Raw genomic sequence first — 26,217 nt, forward strand, 5'->3', positions numbered from 1 at the left:
GCACGTATCGCTCCAGCGCTTAGTAACCTTGTCATGGCGCAGTGTGATAAGAATATTTTGGAGCATGTACCGTCTCTTTGTGTGCGCATTTGCCATTACGTGGACGATTTCTTGGTGTTCCTTGAATGTGATGAGAAGGCGTTTGATCAAAGCGTAGGGGCTATTTTAGACATTTTCCAAAAGTGCTTGGATCCCTTGGACATTACGCATGAAAAGCCAGATGATGAGAACATGCGGTTTCTCGACATCGCTCTGCATAGCCACCCTAACCATACCTGCTGGAGCTATGAGCCGCGTGCTCGGAAGCCACTGTTGCCTTACCAGTCGGCACATTCCAAATTAGTGAAACGAGGCATTGTTAAGATGTGCATCAAGAATGCTCTAGAGAAGTCATGCGTGCATGCCCTTCATAGTTCGTTCACGCAGCAAGTGGACCGCATGGAAAAAGCGGGTTATCCAAGGCATGTGGTCGTTACGGTGGCTGAGACTATACTAAAAAGTTACAAGTCTCACCATAACCTCGGTGAGCGGGGATCTGGTACTTCTGACTGTACCAAAATGAAGACGGCCGTTATGCCTTATGTCCACGGTGTTTCCCACGGTCTAAAAAAGATAGCCAAACGCGTTAATGTTCGCGTGGCATTTAGTGCCCTTCAGAAGCTTTCCAGGTTGGTTGCAGAAACCACTTCCCTAGAAAAGAAGGAACCTGGTTGCCAGGTGAAGCATCGGAACCGTTACACGGAATGTGTAGAGGACGTGATCTATAGCATCCCGCTAACGTGCGGAAAACAGTATGTCGGTCAAACCGGCCGATGCGTGAACGACCGGTTGAGCGAACATAGCAACAATGTTCGGCAAATGAACAGTGGGCGCTTAGCCCTTCATTGCAGCACGTGTGACTCTGCTGAGTGCAAACCCCTATTCGAGAGGTGCCGTGTGGTGGGGCGATCTGCTTCTCAATTAACGCGGGAAATAATTGAGGCTGCAGAAATCGCGAAACTTGGCGATAAGTGCGTGAGTGTCCCGTCCACTGCCTTGATGGAAAAAGTTCGGTACATGTCCCATGCGCATGACCACCACAAGTGATGTGGGCTGATAACACTGTTTTGGGTTTTTTTGCAAATAAGTGCTTTGCAATCTTTTTTGTCCTCGTGCCGTTTCCTTATATTCTGTCTCGTTTCGGAAATAAACTTCAGTTGTAAAAAAGCAGCGCTTGTCTGTGATTCTTTCTGGTCCTTCGTCCTTTTTTGTGCTGTTAGTAACATTATGGAGAAATTCGCCAACTTCCGCGCAGGCCCAAGCGACCACCCATCCGTTTTCTGCCTGGAGCAATATGGTGGTCGTCGGCTTCAGCGGTAGCGCGCCGCCTCCACTCCAGAAGTTTTTTTTAACCTCCTTGGCGCCAACGAAAAAGTTTGGATGGACACTAAACTGGTTACTGACTGGATCGACTGTGTGTGGCGCAAGAGACCAGGCACCAACTTGGGGATCTGCTCCATGCTTGTGCTAGATGCATTCAAATGTCACCTGGATCAGCGCATGAAAGATAAACTGGCGGCTTGCCATACAGACTTGGTGGTGATTCCGGGTGGCATGACGTCTCAGCTTCAGCCGCTGGACGTTTGCATTAACAAGCCCATGAAAGACCGCATGCGGGCACTGTATAGTGAGTGGCTAGTCGACGGGAGCCACATGTTCACATCAGGCAACAACAGGCTGAAGCGTGCCTTGATTGAAGACATGACAAGGTGGGTGGCTGAAGCTTGGCATGGGATTCCATCTGGCATAGTTGAGAAAGCCTTCAAGAAAAGTGGAATCTCCAATGCTATGGACAGAACTGAAGACGAGATGCTCTGGTCCGAGAGTGACAAAGAGCTCTCTGAGAGCGATAGCGATTACATAAACATTTTTTTTTCCTTGCTGAAAATACTTTGCTCCCTTTTTCTCCCGTTCGTTCGCGGAAATCACGTGCTCGTTCCAATCAAGTATGTCTTTTTTTTTTCTTTTTTTCGGATTCGCGTTAGAATCGGGTCTCTCGCTTTTTTTTTCTGTTGCCAAATTAGGGTGCGCGTTAGAACGGGGGGCGCATTAGATTTGGGTAAATACGGTACTATACCGCTAACCTGTTACACGTGCTAGTTAACAATACACGCGGCATTAAAGGGACACTAAATGCAAATAAAAATTTGTAAGAGTGAAAGGTCAAGGTTTGAGAATGTTTAAAATGTCAATATTATCAATAGCAGCGCTCTAGCAATCGATAAATTAAGATAAATTTACGACATTATATGTGCCACCAGTGGGACATTTTGGAACGAGCCTGATGATGTGAAGAGTCCTGAGTGCAAATTATCACTAGTATTCAAGCTACTTATGATAAAAGAAAAAAGAACATCCTGAGCATTGCAAGACGTAAAAAAATGCTGCTTGTAAGTCTCTGTTTGATTCATGGAAAAAAGAACTTGACGTTACAGTGGAGAACGGTGCGGGCTGTGCAAAAGTTTCGTTTTAGCATGGCTGCACTACGCTCGTGCGGTTGCGTGTCAGTGGTAGTTTCGTTATTGCGTACTGCTGCGTGTGCCTTCCATGCTTGTGAAAGTTGCTGTAACGGAAAGTTTGACAAGATGCGGTGCCCACGTGATGTTGTGTAATATGCCCTTCAGAGTAGAAACCACAGTGTCAGCTGCCAGGCAGTAAAGGCAGGCAACGTTGGGCAAGGCAAATGCTACGTCAGGCCTTTCCAGGCGCGAGATTTAAAGTGCACTAACACTACAAACCACTAAAACATCATTTTCATTCAAAATAAGAAATTCCTTGGCACGAAGCAAGCACTACGAGGTTTCTGGAACGCTATTTCAACAATCAATGTCGACTTAACATTTGCCTTTAGTGTCCCTTTAAGTAGGATACTTGCCCAGTAGACTGAAGTGAAGGAAGTTTGTAGAAAAGCACAGAGAAACAAAAATGTCTACACGGCAGTGATGCTTTATGAAATGTACAGTGACCCCAGGGACAAACGCTATGTATTGTTGCTGGAATGGGTTTTAGCAGAAGTTCAGCACGTCAACAAATCATATCAAGCAGAAAACCAAGACCCAATGAAATTGTTCGAAGATCTGACGATCCTTGCGAAGTCGACAGCCGCAAAAGTATCTCTACCAACTGCCCGATACAATGTGTCAATAGTCAATATCAACGAGCATTTCAACCCAAATCCATGCTTTGGTCACCGGTTTGAAACAGCACTTCGAGACACATGCTTGCCACGTGACGATGAAAAAGAGCTGCGCCTTCACTGTCAATGTTTCATTGCGGAACTCTTTCTGCAACAAAATGGTCCGACTGATTCACCATTTGCCCAAAAACTCGACCTTGGCTGGGTAATTGTGGGCAATGTCTGCACTGACCGCCAATGCATATCTATAGTGCCTAGAATATACTGGCTAGTGTGCTGAGCCGAGGGGGTTTCCTATGGGAGGAGGTGGCAGGGCCAGTGATGCCTTCCAACTTTCGCCGGCAGGCGGCGACGCTTGTCGCAAAGGTGTGGCCTGTGCGCCAGTTTCGCAGTCTTACTCCGCAGCTTTACAAGTGATCCGTGCGTCTTGTCCTAATTCATCCGTTTTTATCGTGTTTGCGCTGTTCTTTGTGTACACACATGTAAATGAGAACTGCAAAGAGTAATGATGCAGCGAGAGAAAAACCAGGGCAGGCAGAAAACGTGCTTCGTGCCGCTGTGTCGGAGGGGCTATCGCATTTTCTGTTGAAGTACATATGAGGTTTTTCACTAATATTTTTCTATTAAGCAGTTGTGTGAGTATTTCCCTGCGCGCTAAACATTTTTCACTGTGTTTTACTCATTTAAGAACTGGTATTATGACTATTTGTACTGTGTCTCTTCTGTTGAGCGTTTGTTTACATTTATGTGTGTGTTGTGTGTTTTGAACATTACTTATGTTTCATAAGTTGATGGTTAAGCTGAGGTTAAGTTGAGGTTAAGGCATATGCATATGCGGGACAGTCAATTCCAACAGAAAAAACTTGCCATGCTTGCAAGCTGATAAACCAATGAAAAGAGGCGGCACAGACTGGAGTCAGTGACAACACCCTCTGCTGTCTAAAATGGAAGGACAAGAGGACTGTTTACCTGCTAACGAATTTTCATGACCCTTCAATTGAAGTTGAAGTGAACAGGAAAGACAAGGATGGAACAGTGAGCAAGGTGTCCTGCCCGGCGGCTTTGCAAGACTACAACCGTAACATGAATTCTGCGGACAAATTTGATCAACACAAAGCGCAATATGAAACAGACAGAAAATCACGGAAGTGGTGGCACAGGATCTTTTTCCACATACTGGATTGCTGTGTCGTGAACACTTTTCTCGTGCACCGCGATCTCGAAGGAGTTGACCACTTTACCACCAAAGACTTCCAGAGAAGTGTGAGGACATCACTTACAGTAGAAACCCAGGTTTGTAAGAGGGGCAGGTTATTAGTCACGAACACAGTGCAGATAAAAAAATCTATGTAGATGCGGCCGTATATCTAACACACAGCAAACACCGGCCAAAGAGATGCACAAAGCGGAGGTGTGGCATGTGCAGCACGAAATCTCAGCCTTCAAGAACAACATGTATGTGTGAAACATGCAACATCCCATTGTGCCTGCAGGAAAACAAGGACTGTTTTGCAGCGTTCCACCGAAAGTGACTGGTAGACACTTGCTGCAAGGCATTTCTTTTGAACGTATGTGCCAACTTTTTTTCTTTTGTTACAAAAACCTTTTTTGGACAAGGCTAACCTATATTTTAAATAAAATATTGTCTCCCTACAAAAATAAAGTTCTGTGCGTGAAAGAGTTAACAAAGTCCTCAGTGGTCTCCTCTGGAGGGCTTGTTTGGCCTACTTGGACATCGTAATTTTCTCTAAGACCATGGCAACTGATTTGCAAGATTTGGAAAGTGTGTTTTCTGCTTTGGAGCCCAAGAAATGTAGCTTCGCCTGCCAGAAGATCAAATATCTTGGACACATTCTCACAGCTGAAACCATCCGGCCAGACCCAGACAGTGTAGCGACGATTGAGAGACTCTCCCAGCCATGAAACAAAAAAGAGTAAAGAGTTTTCTTGGAATATGTAAATACTATTGGCAATTCATCAAGGATTTCCCTCACATTTCTCTATCTCCGACCAACTTGACTAAAAAGGATGTTCCTTTTGTCTGGGATGTGGTCTGAGATGTAGCCTGCAAAGCGGTGATGCAATCCCTCAGAGAGAAACTGATCACAGCCCCCGTTTTGCATCAGTTTGAGCCAGGAAAGCCGAGAGAGGCGTTCCTTAGAGGAATCAGAAAGCATGTTCTTCGCGGTGACGGACCTCAACCAAAATGGCCGCATCCACTGTTCGCGACGATGTATCGGCGGCGGCGGTGAGATCGCACTCCCATGACGTGACTTTAGTGCTGTTCATTCAAACTTGAATTCCACGAAAAGCCTTGTTCGTGCATTGTGTGCAGTTTTCAGCAACGATGATCGTCGTGGTGTTTCGTTTGCCACCTAAGTGCTCGGCACTGCCTGAAAGCAGCTGCCGATATTTGTGCCGTTGATTGGTGCTCCAGTACCCTGTGTGATACAAAGTGGTCGTCAGAGCAATTACGCCTGTTTCTGTGCAGGCAAAAGAGCAGAAATTCACCGTCAGCTGGTTCCGTAAGTAATGAGCTAAGAAGTTAAATATCACTTTTTCTTCAGCTGCTTTTCATGCTTAACCTTTCTGTTACTACATAGCTACTCTATAGATCTCAGGTGGTGTAGCTAACTACAAAAGCTTTCTTATAGCCTGTTGCTTGCAGTATCATGTTTACCATTTGTATTTTTCAACTGCAAGGGCTTTCTCTAGCATACTCAAGTCTGCAGCTTTAATCTGCTTTTTAAGGAAAGTATAAACACCAGTGTGACCAGCACAGTCTTCATTCTTTGTCTAGCAATAGCAAGAGTACAGTGCTGATCACACCTGCCTTGAGCACCTGAGCAGTGCTGTGGAGAAAATGTGAAATTCTAAAGCAAATACTCAACTTCACTGAAAACGCTTGAGTTCTTGTGCAGAGTGAATATACTGTATGAACTGAGCTGGCACAAGTGCATTGCCTCCAACAGAGACTACGATAACATTTCATTTGATTTGCAGCTCACCACTCATGCACTGTAGACAAGTGTGACAAACTGTACATACTATTCATGTGCTACATCCTAGTGTTGTGCCGGGTGCATTGGCTAAACAATTTTAGTCTTGATGTACACTTACCAGAAATAACATGCAGCATTTTTTGTTTCATTGTTGCTTACAGTACAGTTATGTCCTGCTCCCAGATTCATAGCCATAAATGCACTTTAAAGACAGCTGCGGCTACTCTGCATTACTTGTATTGAGCTTGATGCTGTCTTTTCTTGTAACCTCAAGGCAGCTGAAATTAAAGTTGCTCAATTATTTTCCTTTTTCACAGTTCCATTTGATGAAAGGGATTGTCGTAAGTGGCGCATGTGGCAAAAAAATATATGGCAACAGAAAACTTACTTTGGTTGTGAAGGACACGGCGCATGCGATATGGGGAGGTGAGTGTTACCGGAGCCATCGGCTCCAAGAAGAGAGCGTTGGGCGAGGAGCCAAAACAACCGCTGACACCCGAAAAACTTCTTGTTGTATCAGGTACAACTAGCATGAATAGTTTTCCGCAGCATAGTGGTTACCTCTACCGTTGCATGCAATAAAGGACTGACCACACATATGCATTTCAGCATGCCAGCGAGTGGCTTCCTGACGCGGCGCAACGCCACGTTAGAAAACCACGCGCTGCAATGCGTATGTGTGTTCAGGCCTTAAGTCATCTTTACAAAGCCTGGCAGCACGAACAAAAATGAGAGAGCAAAATTTATGCTACTTGCATAGCATGTATATCTGAATTCGACTAAATTTGAATGGAGTGCATTTTAGGCTGCTGTGCTCGACTGAAATATTCTGTTGCACATGAAACTGTGCACCGAATTGTATTGCCATCAGCTGCAGTGCATATGCACTACGGCTGATGCCAAACAGGACAACTTCGGTTTTGCAGAGCTTGTGAAACAGACAAATCATGCGCATTCCTATCCAGTAGGAGAGCATTAGGGCTCAAAGCTAAGGTCCAGCTGCATGGCGTAGCAATTGTTGTTGCCACAATCACTGCTTTTTGTTTTCTAACGCTGAAAATCAACCTTTCTATTTGTAGAAATGCTCAAACAGTGGGGCCAGGAAAAAGAAGTGAATACTGCGGAAGCAGAAAAGAATCTTGAAAGGATCTTGGCAGAGAAAATCCAGGATCTCCTCAAAGCGAAGCGCAAGCAGCTGTTTGATGAGCTGCGAAGCACTGATAAATAACACAACTGGTAACTGCAGCTACAAGCTTGTTGCTGCAATGCTCAATAAGTTCTTAAAGGCTATGACTGTTTGTTTAACGCCCATGTGGATGCTGTTAGCACAGCACAAGGACACAGAGTGCACGAGTTACACAGCACTGGCTATACTAATTGAATGGCACAACCAGGATAGCCATTAAAGTTACACAATTTTCAGCTCTAAGTTTGCTATGAAGTGAGCAGAAACATGCATTTGAGTTTGTGTGGGTGCCACCTTGTTGGCTGGAGATGCTCTCCACCTCGGAGAGTAACAAGTCTGCCTAACGTATGCAACCCTGAGCTGGAACCAGCAGCTGCTGCTGGTTCCATCAACTGCTGGTTCCATCACCTGTTGGTTCCATCACCTGTTGGTCCCAACAGCCACTGGGAATGTGCTAATAAACCATCACTGCTGGAACCATCAGAAAACCATCAGGAAATTTTCACCTGGGTGCACAGCGGAGAGTGTGCATCGTAGAAAGGATTACCTCAACCCAGGCAGCGCCTCCGCCATCCCATATTCCACGAAAACTTACCTTGAAAGATCAGCCCAGCGTGTGAAGCGATCACATGGACTACAGCAGGACACCAATGTCATTGCCGGGTTAAGCCATTCGGCTGCATGCAGTGACGCGCAGACGCCAGCACAGACACAGCCTGAACAGACTGATGCTGACGGCCACTCGGACTCCGAATCGGCACATGAAGCGGCCTTAAGTGATGAGCCGCAGCCTCCCGTAGGCGCAGAAGTGACAGAAGAGCCGCAGGAAGACTTAGGGAGCTTTTCCAGTGACGATTTGCTGGCACTAACAGTGAATTTTGTTCTGGAATTTGACATTTCTTGGAAGGGAGTGGAAGCCCTCCAAAAGTTGATTATGCACGTACTTGCACGGCACGATATACCAGCTACAAAATATAGGTTCAAGAAGAGTGTTGGGGCAGAAATAAAAGCCGCCCGTTTCCACTTCTACGGTGGAAACTGTATGACGCTCCTTGCCGAAACAAGTGGCGACCTTGCCGAATGAAATGCAGTGCGGGTAACGTGCACCGTGTGCGGACAACGTTACAGCGGCCCGCAGATGCTACGAGATGGCCACTTTTTCATAACGCTGCCCATCGCGAAGTTGCTGTCTTCGTTACTTGCAGAAAATGATGCAAGCACTGTACTCCACGAAAGACTCGATTCCATACACAAGAGTCTGTCTGATGACAAAGATAAAATGACAGATATAACAGATGGCACCCTATACGGAGCCCTTAGGCAGAAACTGACGTCAAAAAATGACATAATCCCTCACTCTTAATAGTGATGGAAGCCACGTCTTCAAATCGCCAAAATTTTGTTTGGGCCGTTCAGGTGATGGTGAATGAACTCCCAGTGCACATTAGGCAGAAAAATGTGCGTCTGCCCTATGGTATGGCCAGAAACATCCTGATATGACTCTTCTATTATTAAACACATTTGTAGAACAAATGGATGGATTGTCGATCAACAGCATCACATGGAAGGCAGGCAACGAACCTGTGCATTCCAAGGTAATATTTTTGAAGTTCTAAAGCTGCTTGAACAAAACAGCTTTAGGACATTCTAGTTTGTTAATGCTGCAGTGAGCTGGAGTGCACAGACTAACTTCTGACCGGGTACGTTAGTGTGCCAACTAGTTTCTTTCAGTCATCATGGGATCCACAGCACTTGGAGACAACACAATGGAGAACGGCACACTAGTTCGTCTTCATTGCTTTCCATTGCATCTTTAACTCCAAATACTGTTAATTCCCAAGTGTCTAAGCAGTACTTACTGTTTTGCATTAACTGTAACTGTTACAACTTTCTGGGAGAGTGGGAGAGTGTCCATTTATGCAAAAGCACAGAAAGTTCTTGTAAATGCATTGTTGTCAATTGAAAACTAACAATATTGCCTATCCTTTCCATGGCCTCATTATCTGCTGCATTAATTAATTTGTGTCTAGTGAAGCAAACAAGCCTTCCATCCATTTCCCTTTTGTTCGACTTTGTTTCAGAGTAGCACTGGTTTTTTTGCTTTAGTCTTGTTCATGTATAAAATAGCACGTATATTTTTCATGTTGTAACCCACTCCCCTCTGTAAAGCTTCGGCGATTGAGGGTAACAAAATAAATAAATAAATAAATAAACAGCTGCAGCATGTATTTTGATATAGAAATATATGTTGTCCTTGTTCATGCAGGTGTACTGCTTCAGCTGCTGCGCTGATGCGCCAGCACGGGCAGCCATGCAGCACTTAACCCAGTTTAACGGGTATTACGGCTGTGGATGGTGCTTGCATCCTGGGGTTGCTGTGGATGGTACGTAAAGATATCGCTTAACTGCAGAGCATAGTAAGATTTTTAAGCAATTCTTATGTAAACACCCATCATGTTCAGTGTATCTGGCTTTCGCATTTCTCATCTCCGAGGCAAAAATGTATGTTATGTAGTAGCGTTTCTATGTTTCAAAATTCTGGCTTACTGTCAGTTTTTGGAAATGAGTTGTGCAAGTGAATTCTCGGAAATGCTGCTAAAAGCAGGTGTGCAAATATTTAAGATCCAGCTTAACTGTCAGTCAATATTTACAATTTTCTAAATTTGTGCAGTTTTCATTTTTTTTTCGTATTATGGCAAACAGGAACGGTCAAGTATCCTGTGGACACTATTGCACCTGATAGGACAGCAGAAGGCACAAAGAAGATCATGATTGAGGCCGCTGAAGCTGGAAGACCGGTTCAGGGCGCAAAAGGCGTCACACCTTTGATTGATCTTCATCACTTTAATATAATCTGGGGCTTTACCCCAGATTATATGCATTGTGTGCTTCTAGGTGTGGTACGGCAGTTGACGGATCACTGGCTCTCTGACATAGGCGAGCGTTATTACATTGGGGCGCCACAAACAGCGGCGGCCATAGATGAGTGTGTGTACTCGATAAAGCCTTATAGTTGTGTGCCGCGACTTCCACGTTCAGTTACTATGAGGAAGTATTGGAAAGCCTCAGAGTGGCAACAATGCCTTTTGTATTTTTCACTGCCTTGCTTGAAGGGCATACTTCCGCGGCAGTATCTGAAGCATTTTGCGTTGCTTGTGAAGGGTATTTCCCTTCTTCTGCAGGACAAAGTGTCCCTTGTAGATATATCTGCAAGGACGGACTGCCTGGTGCAGTTCGTAGTTGATATGCAGTTTATATATGGAGAGAAGCGCATGACATTTAATGTGCATCAATTGTTGCACATTGCTCAGAGTGCTGTGCACCAAGGACCACTCTGGGCACATTCTTGCTTTGCGTTTGAGTCCAATATTGGTCAACTTAAAGGGACACTAAAGGCAAATAACAATTTATGTTAGAGTGAAAGCCCAATGTATGACAACTTCTAAAACGGCAGTATTATCAACAGCAGTGCCCTACTTACCGAGAAATTAAGCTAAATGTATCACATGACGAGCGCCACGAGTGGGACATTTTCGAAGTGATCCCGATGACGTAGGGAAGTCGGCCTACAATAAATCACTAGTAATCAAACTAGCAGCAGTAAAAAAAGAACATTCCGAGCATCAAAAGACGTAATAAAATGCTGTTTGTTCGTTTCCGCTTGATTCATGGAAAACAAAACCTCCGTGGCGTTGCCATGAGGAACGGCGCGCGTGGTTCAAAGGTTCCGTTTTCGCCGAGCTGTGCCTCGCCCGTCTCAGTGGTAGTTTCGGGATCGCGTACTGCCGTGCGTGTTTTGCGCGCTCGTGAAGGTCGCTCTGACAGAAAGTTCGACAAAATGCCGCATGCGTGTGATATTGCCGGATGCCCGAATGGTGCACAACGCCAGTGCTGCAGCAAGGAAACCGGTGTGTCTTTTCACTGGGTGCCGCGGAATGAACCCTTACGCTCGAAGTGGCTTAGTGTCATGCCATTGCACCAGTGTGCTAAACAGTCAAAACCTCTGCGCGTGTGCTCGCTGCACTTTCGTACTGAGGATTACGAGACCAACCGCAACTTGGTGACGGCTTTGAATGTGCCCATCCGAGCAAGTCTTTGCCGCAGCGCCGTTGTTGCTACTCTGGGTCCCGCTACTTCCGCTCGGCTGCTACTAGTGTCGGCGGCCGCACAGTAAAAGCGGGCAACGTTGGGCATGGCAGCAGTGACGTATGAGAGTCGTATTTTCAGGCGGGAGATTTGAAGCGCGCTAACGCGATGCGGACCACTAAAAACGTGATTTTATTTCAAAATAAGCACTTCCTTGGCACAAAAGCAGCGCTACGAGGTTTCTGGACCGCTATTTCAACAATCAACGTCGACTTAATATTTGCCTTTAGTGTCCTTTTAACAAGCTGGTCACATCAGCAAAAGGTGCCCCGCTGCAGATTTTAGAGCGCTTAATGATGGCCAGCAACTTTAGATGTCTGAAGGCTTCACCTAGCCCTCGCACTCTAAAGTTTTTGACAAAAGCTGGCCCATCAAATAGTAAAGGTGCTCTACTTCTCAGCAAGCCCCGAGCTGTGTCTGACCAACTGCTTCACCTCGTGCAAGACCATGTTGGCAACATGACCGAGCTATTGTATCACCCGGTCTTCGATTTCACAGTGAGCAATACTCAAGGCCAAACAAGAGTGACAGTAGTGCTTTGCAAACACATTTGGGAAGGTGTGTGAAATTAAAGCACATTGTTTCTTTCAGGGATTTCACAGGGAACATTAGGATTTTTGCTGTTTCAGACAAATTCTTGTCCCGTCATGCAGTTGGCACAAAACACATAATGAAGTCCCAGGATACTAATTCCCAACACTTAGTAGAGCTCCTTAGCAGTGTTGTCCCGTGCAACTACATAGAGTGCAATGGAAAGCTTTTTTTTTTTAGACAATTTCTTTGAAAATGCTCTCTGGTGGTTGCTAATTGCATAATGAGAGTAACTGTATTGTAATTTAAAGGGATACTGAACAAAATTTTTGCCTCTAAGATTTTCAGCCAAATTGAAAGATTGGGTGCTCAAATCGATAGACACAACCTTCGTATCAGACAGAAACTAGAGAAAAATAATGAATTTAATGCATTTTTCGATGCGCTTTTCCCAAACTTTCGCGTCTAGCGGTTGCGCCGTGAACTAGAGGAGGTGACGTTTGGTGGCATTACAAATGCCAGAAATGGGCATGTCAACACTGCCAGCCGTCACCCGCATCTCTCAACCCGCTCAGCTCCCCCTATGAACCTTAACGAACAGGACCAACAGCGAACAATGCTCCCAGCTGGGGTAAAGCATCAACGCTTATGTGGAAGAGGGAGAGTGGGATGAAAGGAGAAAGGACAGGAACACGTGCACCCCGCATGCGCCTCAGCGATTGTGACGCCACGGCTTGTGCTTGCGTGCAGCCACCGTGCGTTGACAATTCACCAGAAATACAGCCACATGTTTAAAAATACTAGAAATGAACTATGTTTATCAGAACAGTCGTGTCTTCCAAGTAGAATTTCCGTGTTTTTGTCAGTTTTTCCAATTTTTGTTCAGTATCCCATAATAATAATAATAATAATAATATCTGGGGTTTAACGTCCCAAAACCAAGCTATGATTATGAGAGACGCCGTAGTGGAGGGCTCCGGAAATTTTGACCACCTGGGGTTCTTTAACGTGCACCTAAATCTAAGTACACGGGCCTCAAACATTTTCGCCTCCATCGAAAATGTAGCCGCCGCGGCCGGGATTCGATCCCGCGACCTTCGGGTCAGCAGCCGAGCGCCATAACCACTAGACCACCGTGGCGGGGCGTTCAGTATCCCTTTAAAGGGGTCGTGAAAAGAAAATGAAGCTGCCCGGTTGTAATTTTCCATTCTTCAATAAGGATTAGACGTGCCGATTCCAAAATATTTCGGCGCAATATTCAGTCTACAATTAATGACACCCATTTGAAATCGCAGTTTTTGTTGTGCTCCTAAGCGATCATGCGACACCACCGGCCGCTGTAGGCTCTAATGTGACGTCAGGTTAAGACAAGTTGTGAACACGGCGTTATCTCCCTTTTGCTCTAAAATATTAGATTTATAGGAATTCAGGAAAGAAAACAATAACACAGCAGTTCTTGCGCTCTGACTTGTATACTGTGTGCTTGTACAGCACGTGATCTGCTTGGTTCCGCTTTCAAGCACATCCGGCTCCGTGTTCCGTCGCGTGCAATTCCATGTTGTCTTCGCTCGCACGGTGCAGTCAGTGCCCAGGTTTTTTCGTGCTGATTGCGCGAAGCAGTGTTTTACGGCTTTTTCGGTTGCTTAGTCCTCGCTATGCCAACCATGTGCGTCGTCAGACAGTGCCGTACAACTTATCAAAGTTCGCTTTCACAAGCTGCCCAGCGAGCCACAGCGCAGAGCAGTGTGGCTTTCGAGCCATCAATCGCGATGACCCCGATGATATGGGAACACAAATTGGTTTCGTTTGTTCTGACCACTTTCTGCCGGAAGACTATGAAACCAACCTCAAGATACTTCGAAGTCTCGGTTTTGACATGAAAAACGCTCGTCTCAAACGTGACGCCGTCCCGACGCAGAACCTCTCGCTCGGCGCACCACCAAGAAAGCGGGGGAGATCTGAGGCAAGTTTGTAGTATGAAAATTGTTATAGTTACCACACGCACGCTTCCAAGCACGCGCATAGCTCGCACGCGCCTCGCGAGGAATGGAGTCAACGCTCCGCGCTTGCCGACACGCGCCGTCAAAGCAGGCCGGCGTACGGCTCAAAGTCCAACAGCCGACTCCGCTCGAGCAGACGACGCTGTAGTGCAGGAAGGTTGGTTATGTTGAAACGGCGCGGTTTGTATGCGCGACGTTATGGTGACGTCGTACAGCGCCGCAATCACGTGCCGCATCGAAACAGTATGATTTTACGAACCTCAGTCAACTATAGGAACCGGGCGCGGGAAGAGTTTAGACTGGTGGCGCCTCTGTCGGTGGAAGCGCCGATGTGGGTGCCGGAAAGGAGCAGGCGTTTGCTGCGGGGACGCGGGGCTGGATGTTGGCTGAGCTTCACTGTGCTCTCGTCGCTTGTGTCCTGCGCTGCCGAAATGTAGGGTTGTGCGAATAGCGAATTTTAGAACCGAATACGAATCGAATAGACCCCGAATCGGATACGAATACAAATCGAATACCGTTCGAATAGTAAGACAACCGTTTTAAAAGCAGCTCTAGGCTGGTAAGGTAAACAATTTTTAAAACAGCCCAATAATTCCACAACATTTCATTTGAAACAAATATTCACAAGCTTTAACAAAGAAACATTACGATTACTTTTAACCAAGAAAAAATACCTAACTTATATAAACTGAGACAAGCGCGTACAAAATATTTTGGTAACTGCTCGCTGAAATATAACAGTGACTACAGTTTTCAAGGTGGTACTTTTTCAACAGATTTTAAATATAACTGATTCATAAATAATAAGCAAGTTTCATTAGTTAACATTATCATGAATGTCATGCTAGTGCATTGATGTCGTGTCATGTTGTGTATTGATGACACTGTCGCATCGGCGACGCTGGTGTTTTAAGCAAAAGCGCCTTCATCCTGTGATCAATATAGCCTCGATAGTCCCGTAAGAACACGGGCTGCATGTATCTGGGTAATTCGGTGACTGAAACAAGAAACGTTACCTCTCACTGTTTCAACGTCTCGTTCCTTTGGGCATTTTTTGCCATTGCTGATTATTCGAAAAATATTCGAAAACTATTCGGTATATCTAATATGCACTATACGATTCGTTATTCGAAATTTTCAAATATTCGCACACAAATGCCTCGGGGAACCAAGTCCGAGCAGACATGTTGCGCTGTAGGCTGCACAAACAGCTATGCAAACAAGGATAAAGCTGGGGATTACATTCAGTTCCATCGGTTCCCGTGTGCAATCGCCGTCGACACCGCAGCCTTGCTCGTGCACCGGCCGCCAATGACGGCCTTCGTTGCGTCAAGCTACGTGAAATACACAGACTGAAAATTACCCTAGCTGTTAAAATATTAGGAACGGCGAAGCATCGAAAAGAAAACAAAACGGTAACAGGAGTGTGCAAGCGCAACTAAGGGACGTGTGCAATCGGCGAAGCATCGCATAAAAAAAGACGAAAAACGAATGGGAGACGTACGCTCTCCTTTTTTAAATGTTAGGAGAGATAGTTAACGTGTAGACAGAATAACGAAGTATTGGAAAAGTAGAAAAGGTCCTACTTATATCTAGCTCCGCATCGTAGCTTATCGCGTTAAGTTTTGTCTGCGGGGCGCACTTGCAACGCAATTCGCACTATTTGTCACCTTTATACATTCCGTGATGTCGCGCGCATGATCGGCTTCGTGCAATTGGCGACCCTTCTCTAGAGCATACGCACGAAAACGCGTACGTCAGCTGATCAAGCCTTTAAAACCGCAGCGCAAAATAAATGGCAGCGCCATGGGTGCACTTGCGCTGTCAGGACTCGCCTTCCCGCCAGGGGCCCTCCAGACAGCAGTGAGTACAGCGAGTTAGGCAGTTAAAATGCAAAGATGCTTATTTTAAAACGTGTCGCCAATCGGGCCTGTCTCATTTGCAGTCCCGAAAGGAAGGAGGCATCGTGCCCCATCTGGTCCACCTCGGAACCAAAACAAACGCCGAAAAGCACATTACCCCACAAAGAGCCTGACTCGTTTGATTTTCCGACGGCGCTCCTCAGTGGGAAGACATGAAAGGGAAACGTGTCATCCTTTCTAGGCGACTTGGCGACCATTAAATGTGCCCACGACCGCAAACGACATCGCGGGAGTCTCTCAGAAGCCCGGCGACAGGGCCCTCTGAACGCATGTTCGACAGTCGAATGCTATGTGCATTTTTCAAAAGAACACTGTTGCTGCCGCTTCGCTTTGCCTTTGGCGCCAAACGGCAAACACAATAGCGTACAGCTTCGGATTGTTCAACAAGAAACGCCGCCGCTTTTCTTCAATTACGGTCCCCAACGTAACAGAGCCTACTCCGCGTCGTCTGCTTCACATGCCAGTGCTGTCTCTGCCGCCGCTTGTGGCGCTGTTCAGGAGGGGCGCTGCTGGCGCCTTACGACGGCCGCCCGGTGCCTATAGCTAAGTAAACATCGCTGTTGTCGCCATGTTTTGTCGACAATGGAGACTTTTCATTGGCTACTTAAAGTGACGTCAGCTGTACAGTTGAGGGGAACGTGAGCAGGGAAACCGAAATTGTGTTTTTATAGTTATTAAATGAACGGTTACGATGAAACGACTGAATGTTTATTATTGAATGGATGGGCAGGATTACGAATACACACGCAGTTGAAAATTTTCGGAAAACGTTTCACGACCCCTTCAACTGTGGTTGTTTCTTTCAGTTTCTCTCTTTCCTGTTCCATGTGGAAATGACGTTTCATAAACTGCTTGAAATTTATGTTTTTGACCACCTGCATTGATTTCTGTTTGAGCATGGAATATGCATGTTTTGTGTAAGGTTATTGCTCATAACCTGATTTGAATTGTTATTTTCCTTGGAGTTCAATGTTTCATAGTGACCTGAACCATGAAGAAACCATAGCTTTAGTGGAGGGGCCACATTAATTTTGATCACCTGGGGCTCTTTAACATGCATTCGCAACGCATTATTTCTGCATTCTTGCATCTCACATCCGGTGTTCTTTATGGCTTAGCAGTTGAGCGATCTCGACACTCAACCATTGCAATGACACAAACACACCTGCTTTGCTATGGGATCAATTCCTGGGCACCACAGCCATATTACAGAGGAGGAAAAACCTAAAAATACCTGCGCATTTTTGTCAGTGCATGTTGAAGAACACCAGGTGATCTAAGTTGATGTCGAATTTTATTCTAGCAAACGTAAATAGTCCTTATGTGCTTTAAAATTTTGTGGGCTTGTTTTGGGTACGTATATTATTGTAGGTCACTGTGTTTTTAAAATTCAATTTTTTTTCATGTAATGATTGCAGCTGAGCAGAGTAATTGATGCGTCACAAGTTGTGTGCAGGTATCATGATCATATATGTTTTTGCTATGATTAGTATGTTCTGGTCATAGATTAGCAGTGTGCTTTTTCACCAACTAATGCAAATAACTTATTCTTGTGGTTATTTCCAAATGCCGTATTTCAAAGATAGTTTCCCTAATTGCGTGTTGCTATAAAAATCGCTCTTTCAGTTCTCCGGCAGTTCACAAACCTCTATATGACAGAGGCCCCTGAAGTTCACAAGTAATTATATAATTAGAAGGTTAACGTGCCAAAACCGCTATAATTATGAGGCACATCATAGTTGAGGGCTTCCAGAATTTTAGTCACCTGGTGTTCTTTATCATGCACCTAAATGAAGGTACATGGGCCTTTACATGGGATTTATCCTGTTCGGGTCAGCAGTTGAGCGCCATAACCACTAGACCACTGTGGTGGTGTCACTAGGAGCCCATTGTTGCCACTCTGCAGAGCTGCTACTTTAGGACTGAGTGTTTGTTTCGTTTTGCTTGTACCTGCTTACTTCTGGTGAAATTATGATAGTTACAAATGCATCATTGCATTTTGTGTTTGTGATTGTGTAGATCAGTAGTGCACCGAAGATTTCTGACAAGTGGTTAAGGGAGGTTGAGTTATTGACAGGATTGCAGGGATGCCAATCTTTTTTGCTTCAACTTGAGAAACCCAATAGCGACTAAAATGCAAAAAAAAAAGTATGACGTTGATGTAAGTTCAGCATTTTACCCAGGGGTCAAGTTGCCAACTTGTGAAAAGCAAAAACTGCACTTTGATCGTCCTAAGCTGCTTGAGTGGAATTGAACTCCGAACCACACAGCATGCAGTTTGCACTCTTGTCACCAGTGGGGCCCTGGAAGAGGGGCACCACCCACCCTACCCACTCTAAGCCATGACATAAATAAATGTTTCTTCTCTCTCTCTCTTAGGAGTGAATACAATACATTTCTAGTCGACCAGGAAATTGTAAACTCAAGCCACCTGCTAAATTGCAATGACATCAACAGAAACCTTAAACAGGTAAACTGCATTTTCATTAGGAGTGTCAGGGTATAACCTGCTAACCCCCACATGTCAGTGCACTACTGGTATAGATGTATGTGGATTGTGCAGCGAATCAGTAGTTTTTAGAGGAAATGAGCAATGTGATTTTCAGTGTACACAATGTGATTTTCAGTGTACACAATCGTCAATTTGTGGAAATTTCTACTGTCAACTGTTGAGTGTTTTTTGAATTAACAATAAATCTCATGTGTTTTGTGCAGAGCTTGACATTTCTCACTGCCTAAGCCCAGCTTTAGCCTGGCCTCTGGATGTAAACATTTTGTATTAAAAAAAGGAGAAAGCATGCACTGGTGTACAGTACAAGGTCTAATATGTACAGGGGTGGTCAAATGTTCCCCGGCAGCGCTGCCATAGGATTACATGCATAGCGGCCTGGGAAATTTTGAGTGCCCCTGTGCATTTGAACACAGTTCTTGTGTTCAGGGTGCATACGAGTCTTTAAAACCCTTTAAATGAAAGAAAAAAAGAACATATTCAAAGAACATATCCTCGAAAGTCCTGGAATTTCTGCCTTGAAAACCCTTGTGTTGGCAGCAGTACAGATTCGCCAAACTTTCCATTTCTGCAGCAATACGTCGGCGCGCAATTGCACACAACCTCTGTTTTTCAGGACTTCCACAGAAATATGAAACACAGTTAATGAAGTGATAGACACCTGCTGCGGCTTAGGTGCGGGCTCCCTCTTGGTGATGCACTATTTTCTTCACGCCTTTTTCTATTGTTGGTTTCCGCAATTGTACATCTACGTTGTCTTGCTTTGTCTCTCTCTCGACTTCTTGCCACTTCACTCTGCCTCTTACATTTATGCCGCATGATTTCCCCTTGAAGTGAGCAGCATACGAAGCTAGTACACTCTAACAAGTGAAGCCCAGCTAATACTTAAGTCTCAGCAGCTGATCTGAACATTCGTTGTGTGTGGTGAACTACTTTAAATGGGATCAAGGCTACAGTACCACAAGGACTAGGTTACTCATTGAAACTAGTCAGAATGTTGAAATGCTGTTATCAGCACACAAAAAAAAAATATTGTTTTTTAGTACTTGAAAAGATCAAGACGGGGCCTTGAAAGTCCGTGAATTTTGTCCTTTAGAACCTGTACGAACCCTCTGCATCTTAATTATCGCTATGCTACAATTGCCTGAATGTATCCACACACCGTTTTGAATAGTAGCACAGTCCAAGAAACAGCACATACAGGCCCAATAATTGCATCTTTTGACTAGTTAGAGTTCGAACAAGATCACAAAGTGCAGTGCCACTACTAGAACCAGCAGCTGGGATGCTGCTGGTACCTGTTGGTTCCAACAGCATACCAGGGGAAACCAGCAACCTGCTTGAACCAGTACAGAAAACCAGCAAGCACCCTGCTGGAACCATTACAGCCAGCAAGCTGCCCGCTGGGACCATCAGCAAGCCAGAGGGCAGCTTGCTGGTACCAGCAAAGAACCAGTGGGCACCCTGCTGGAACCAGCAGAAAACCAATAAACACACTGCTGGAACCAGTACAACCAGCAAGAAACCAGCAGGTAAGCCATCAGAAACCAGCAACTCCTAGCAGAAAACCAGCAAGAAATTTTCATCTGGGTACTCTTTCATGTGTTGTATTCCAACGGAGAAATAAAACAAATTGAACAAAAACTTTATCTTTGCTCAAAATGAAGGCTTCCAGAGGAACTACTTTACAGCGCGGACACACTCATACAAGCTTGAGTTCAAGTGCTGCCTGTAGGTGCAAAGCAGTCGGCAGTGACGTCACGATGACACAGCGATGCTTTTGCCTGGGGTCCTTTGATAGCGAAAAACCGCTTTTTTTTCTTGACTTGTACCTGAGTATAGTGTCGAATTCAGAGACTATGCCTAGGGACAATGCTATTTTTTTCGCGGTTGGAGAAAAGAAATACTTCTCAAAAATCAACTTTACAAAAGCATACAGGGGAATTCCACTGTCAGAGAGTCAAAAAAGAAAACAGCGTTTTTTATGACAGCAGGGCTTTATCCGTTCGTCTTAAGGCCTTTTGGAATAGAGAGACCGGACTCGCCGTATTCGCCAAATTAATGCGGCAAGTCATGGAAGAAATTTTGGACGTGCAGCATTACCACGATGATGGCCTTGTCACCAGCGCAACTTGGGAAGATCATCTCACTTCATTAAGCCAACTATATGGCCAAATCCAAGCCACAGGACTGACAATGTGACTGAGCAAACATGAATTTGGCATAGAGGAGATTGATTTCCTCGGACAACCAGTTGGAGGAGGAAAGCTAGAAGCACTTGGGGAAACTCCTGACAAAGTTGAGATGGCGCTGCGTCCAAAGCCAAAGAGGCAAGTGCAAGCCTTCCTAGGCCTCACTGGCTACTACAGACTTAATCCTAGGCTACGCTAAGGTTAGCGCTCCACTTACAGACCTAACTAAAATGGGAGAAAAGAACATCGTGATGTAGACTGACATGCTCGAGAAGAAATTTAAAGATATAAAGAACAAGGTCGCCCATGCTCCTATCTGACAACTCCCAAACTTCAACAAGCAGCTTGCGCTCGGCACAGATGCCTCCGACACAAGCTTGTGACAGGAATACCAGAGCCCAGCAAGAGCCTAGACACATCCATCAATAATGCTGCACAAGTCTTCAAAGATGCAATGTCTCTGACAAATATAAACCACACTTATCTCTTTTGCAGTGATGCATCTGCTAAAAGAATTCACAGGTGTTGATACTATTCAGCTGCTAATGTCGGTCTCAAAGTATGCAGCTCAGATCGACACGCTTAAACAAGAGAGGAGTGTTTGTACGGCTAAAAGCTATTAACTTCCTCTAAACACAAAGAAACATTGAAATTTCTAAGACAACAGTGCAGTGATGCTCTTATGGCACACCAGACTAATTCATGGCTGTTCTGAAGGCAGCTATCGCATGGCTAAAGTGAGCTAGAATAGGGTAGTGGGCTCACTCGCCGGCCGGCGCTACGCATTGCGGTGACGCCGCCAATGTCACAAAAACGTGCTTCGGCGCGCCTCCGCGGCGCGGCGCCACCATCGCACCAAATGTAGAGAGCGTTGGCGCTGGGGCAGTTGCTGGCTGTTTGGAGTGGCGGTCGGTGCGTGCGAGTTTTGTTTTTCTGAGAACTCTTCGCGCTTTGCATCCTCAATCTGCTAGGTCCTTCTGCGAACAGCGACGTGGCCTGACAAGCAGTGACCGTCTCACGAGGTTAAAATGCTTCCGCGGCGGCAAAACTACTGTTTTGCGCCAGGCTGTCGGACAGGTTACGTCCACGTTAAGGGCAGCACGAAGCCGTCTTTGTTAGGCGTTCCGAAGGATGCAGCCCTGAGGAAGCAATGAGGAAGCCCTGGGAAAGGAATTTGCATCGAGCGGACAAAGCACTGGACAACACATCTGCCATGTGTCAACTTCATTTTGAGCCGAAGTATGCGCTACGGTACTACGTGCATATATAATTGAAGGGAACGAAGTACGCACACCGCGTGAAAAACCTTGCCTACGAGAGGACGCTGTGCCTACAATCCTGCCTAACTTGGCGTCGTATTTGACAAAGAAGGCACCACGAGAAAGACCGACCCGAAAGAGAAAGCAATCGGGAAGCGTTCAAGGCGAGAAGAAGGTACGTTCTCGTGCCATTGGCGATACTGTTCAAGCAAGCAACTGTGCCCAATATATGATGAATAAATGTTCATGTACTTGTACCCCGTACCTGAGGAGAGCGGCTTCCTGTTTTTCTTATCTGTGGATTTTTACAGTGTTTGCATAGGAATATTCAGTGCAGAAATGGCCAAATTACTGAGCCAAGGTACTGGAGATCTGCAGAAAGAATGAGCAGCTCCAAGTTTTTAAATGCTGTGAAATGTATAACATTAAGAGCTCGTGGTAAACTCCCGAGTGTGTAGCTTAAGAGTATACGTTGTTGGGCTAGTTGGTTCATAATCTTCAAAATTGGCTAGCGCGAAAATCGACAGGGACTAAGAAGGAACACTGAAGTACAGGACAGCGCCTGTCCTGTACTTCAGTGTTCCTTCTTAGTCCCTGTCGATTTTCGCGCTAGCCAATTTTGAAGATCCCGAGTGTGTGTCACGGTCAGCATCGGCAGTAATTTCACACGCTCGTAAAAGGCATGTGTGACGAAAGTAGTGCCCAAGAAATGCAAAGAATCCAGTTTACAATTGATAGCCGCAAAACGCGTAAGCTTTGAAAAGTTCGCCATCGCTGCTTATCACTCGTAAGAGCAATTTATTGCATCTCAAATTTGCACAGCATCCCTTTCATGCAGTTTAATCGCGCGTTCGCGCGAGTTACGGCGACAGAGTTTCAGAAAAGAATGTTTTCTGCAGCTTCACTCGCACGAGTACTAACGGTCTTCCGTGTGCTTCATTTAACATCAGATAACTAGCTAACAGCAGAGCTGCATACACCATGCTACAGTGTTCTAGATGGTTACCATGCCTTACGCACGCATGTAGGCCAACGCACCTAGCTCGCGCTAGTTTTTTTCTTTATTTTTTATTGTCTCAGCAACATCAGCATCACCGTTTACACTGCAGAAATTCGCGTACATTTCCGTCCAGTGCATATGATAACAGCGCACAAAAAAGCATGGCATCAGTTGCGCACAAACGCCTCCGTCAGGCAGTGCCCTACATTTAAGTCGCTGGTGGCGCCACCACACATGTGACATACCCGGCGTCAAGCAGGGGACCCCAGCAAGCCCACTACCCTCTTCTAGCTCACTTTAGCATGGCCAAGCAAGGCTGAAGTGCAAAAGAATAGGCCAGAATGTTTTGCGGCATACACAGATGTCCAGATTCTACTTGACTGCACTGATAAGGAAGTTGAAAAGTTGCGCATTGTACCACATCTGGACATGTTCACACTACAAAGCTGTTGGTACACTCAAAATATTAAAGGGACACTAAAGAGAAACAATGAATTGGTTTAGATTGATAAAGTGTGCTCGGAGAACTCTTGTGTAGTTTATTTCACCACCCTAGGTCTATTATTAGAGGAGAAAACCAAGTTCAAAGTTTCATTTTTAAATTTCGTGCCGAACTTTGTAATTAGTGACGTAAAGGGTTTCAAAGAGCATTTAACGTATTTTGGCGCCACTGGCTCGACGAAATTTCCACAAACTCGTTATGTCAAGTCTCTGGCCCCCTCAGAGGACAATGTACTTCAATTTAACCGATTAGGAACTACGTAGGCCCAAGCAGGCGCCGTCAAAAATATGTGACGTCACGGCAAATGGTGCGGGAATTCCAAGGTGGTGTCGGCACCCGTATTTTCTTTTTGCGCGTTTTCTCGCTTATTAAGGGGAGACACGGGTCTTCTAGAAGAAAAAATCGCCAAAAAATCGACTTTTTGAAATATTTTTTTTCGCAATCTAGACGTCCTAAAGGATATATTGCTGTGATATTAACGCGTTCCGGTGTGTATTTATTTTGTTATTGCGCTCTAAAGAGAGCTTCATGATCGCTTTCGCTCGAAAACGCCCCATGAAAACAGGCAAATTCAATGCCGTCGTCTGCGGTAACCGTTGGCCGCAGCGTGGCCATTTTAGAATCATTCGAGAGCTGAATTCGTCTACATTCCATTTCTAGCGAGAAAACACCTATAAGTCTGGCGACTATGGAGCTGCACGCCACCGAAAAAGAGCAAAAACTCGCGCGGCATTGGCGCGTTTATACCACGTGGGGTGAATCCTGCTCTCTGATTGGACGACTGGAGTTTCGTCTGCCCGACAATGCGAGACGCCTTGTCAAAAATTGTTCGGACGCGACGATGGCTGGCGGGTGACGCAAGTTCGCGACGGCTCATGCCTACGGCAAAAAACGCAAACGTCGGTCTCGGATACCTAAAGCAGCATCGAGTGGATCGACGGCGACGAGCTCTGCGACATGCGCCAGCGGGTCTACGACATCCACCGAAGCTGCAGTCGCGCAAGCGATGCCTGTGGCCAACGACACGTCGAGGACAATGCACGTCGACACGCTCCTTGTCTCAGAAGCTGAGAAAGTGGCGATTGAGCATCGCGCGGACGAGCAACGTCAGAAGCTGTCTTCATTATCAGCTACCCGCCGAAAGCAGTTGCTTATCGGAGATTCCCCAGAAGCGGCGGGGTGCGGCACCGAGTTTACGCTGCTAAGCCTACCACTGCTAAACCAACTGTTTCGGTGCGCAAAATGCGAATTCTGCTCCGGCCCTTTGAACGTTTCAAGGGGCGACCATGAGTACGGAGTGGCAGTTAAAATAGTGGTGAACTGTGCCGTCTGTGGAGATGTCAGCACCGGATGGAGTTCGCCGAGAGCAGGGGGGAATGCGACCTGCAACCCATTCGAGGTGAATGTGCTTGTTGCTCGGGCAGTTATGAGCACGGGCAATGGGCAGACCGTGCTAAACGACATTTTCTCGGCGCTGAACGTTTCTCGTCGTGGTATGCACAACAAAACCTACCAAGACTACGTAAAAACAAAGATGAACCCTGCCCCCGTGAACGCATCCGCGGGTGTCATGAGTGAGTGCGCGACAGCTGTGAAGGCTATCTATTCCGAACTGAACTTCGGAAACCCCGGCAATATCACAGTTTCGTTTGACGGGACTTGGCTAACTCGTGGACACCTGTCACACATTTGTGTGGGAACTGTGATAGAACTCTTTTCGGGCTACGTGCTGGACTTCAAAGTTTTATCGAACTTCTGTTTGGGTTGCAAGATCGGCCCCAAGGACGGTGACCCACGATACAGTGAGTGGCGAGCTCGACATAAGTGCCAAAAAAACTCTTCGAGCAAGCCTGGCCAAATGGAGGTGGAGGCTGCCAAAATTCTGTTTGGCCGGTCCCTTGAAAAACATGGACTGCGTTACACAACGACGTTGTGCGATGGAGATAGCCGCGCTTTCAATAGCCTTCAGGAGGAGAAAGTGTATGGCTTTGTGCCCATCGAAAAGGAGGATTGTGTTAATCACATTCATAAACGAATGGGTGCTGCACTGAGAAAACTCTTGCAGAAGAGCAAAGGGGAAGGTCGGCCAAGCCTCGGTGGCAAAGGCAAGCTCACTGCTGAGCTTGTTACAAAGCTTACGAATTATTATGGCTGGGCACTCAAGGCACACCAGGGAAACATTGATGAGATGGAGAATGCTGTCCTTGCCACGTACTATCATGTGACTTCCACAGATACAAAGCCACAACATTCACGGTGCCCAAAAGGCGAACAATCATGGTGTGCACACAACAAGGCAGTGGCAAGGCAGCAGGATCCTCCCAAGCACCGGTACAACCTCCCTGAATACGTTGCTGAAGCCCTCCTCCCAGTGTACACTCGCCTCTCAGATCGGAAGCTGTTGGAGCGCTGTCAACGAGGCAAAACTCAGAATTCAAATGAGAGCCTCCATTCAGTAATCTGGTCGCTTGTGCCAAAAACCAAACACGCCTCGCTCTTCACAGTCGAAACTGCTGTTGCGGAAGCAGTCGCCCGGTTCAATGCCAGAAAGAAACGTGCCTCTGAGGCCATTTTGAAGGAGCTGCATTTGAGTCAAGGCAGCACAGATGTTGAAAGGTGTCTAGAAAAGGACCAGCGGCGGCTAGCGGCATGTGACAAGAAGCATACCAGAGCAGAAAACTTCAGGAATGCCATGAAGAGGAGGCGTGTGAAAGAAAATTATACAGTAAAAGCTCGTTAATTCGACTCTCGTTATTTCGGAAAATCGGTTAATTCGGACACGTCAGCTGGTCC

The 26,217-nt window shown here is 46.0% G+C and overlaps 2 long non-coding RNA genes across 2 annotated transcripts in view; one reads left to right on the plus strand and one right to left on the minus strand.

Annotated features, from left to right (window-relative positions):
* Positions 1-26,217, minus strand: part of LOC125758115 (uncharacterized) — a 58,956-nt gene that overhangs the window by 8,741 nt on the left and 23,998 nt on the right. The window lies entirely within an intron of this gene.
* On the plus strand, positions 8,828-10,233 carry LOC119390755 (uncharacterized). The gene is made up of 3 exons (XR_005183476.2): positions 8,828-8,958; positions 9,630-9,747; positions 10,067-10,233. It is a non-coding gene; the product is annotated as an uncharacterized LOC119390755 (long non-coding RNA).

Source organism: Rhipicephalus sanguineus, chromosome 4 (assembly GCF_013339695.2).
Source record: "Rhipicephalus sanguineus isolate Rsan-2018 chromosome 4, BIME_Rsan_1.4, whole genome shotgun sequence".
NCBI lineage: Eukaryota > Metazoa > Arthropoda > Arachnida > Ixodida > Ixodidae > Rhipicephalus > Rhipicephalus sanguineus.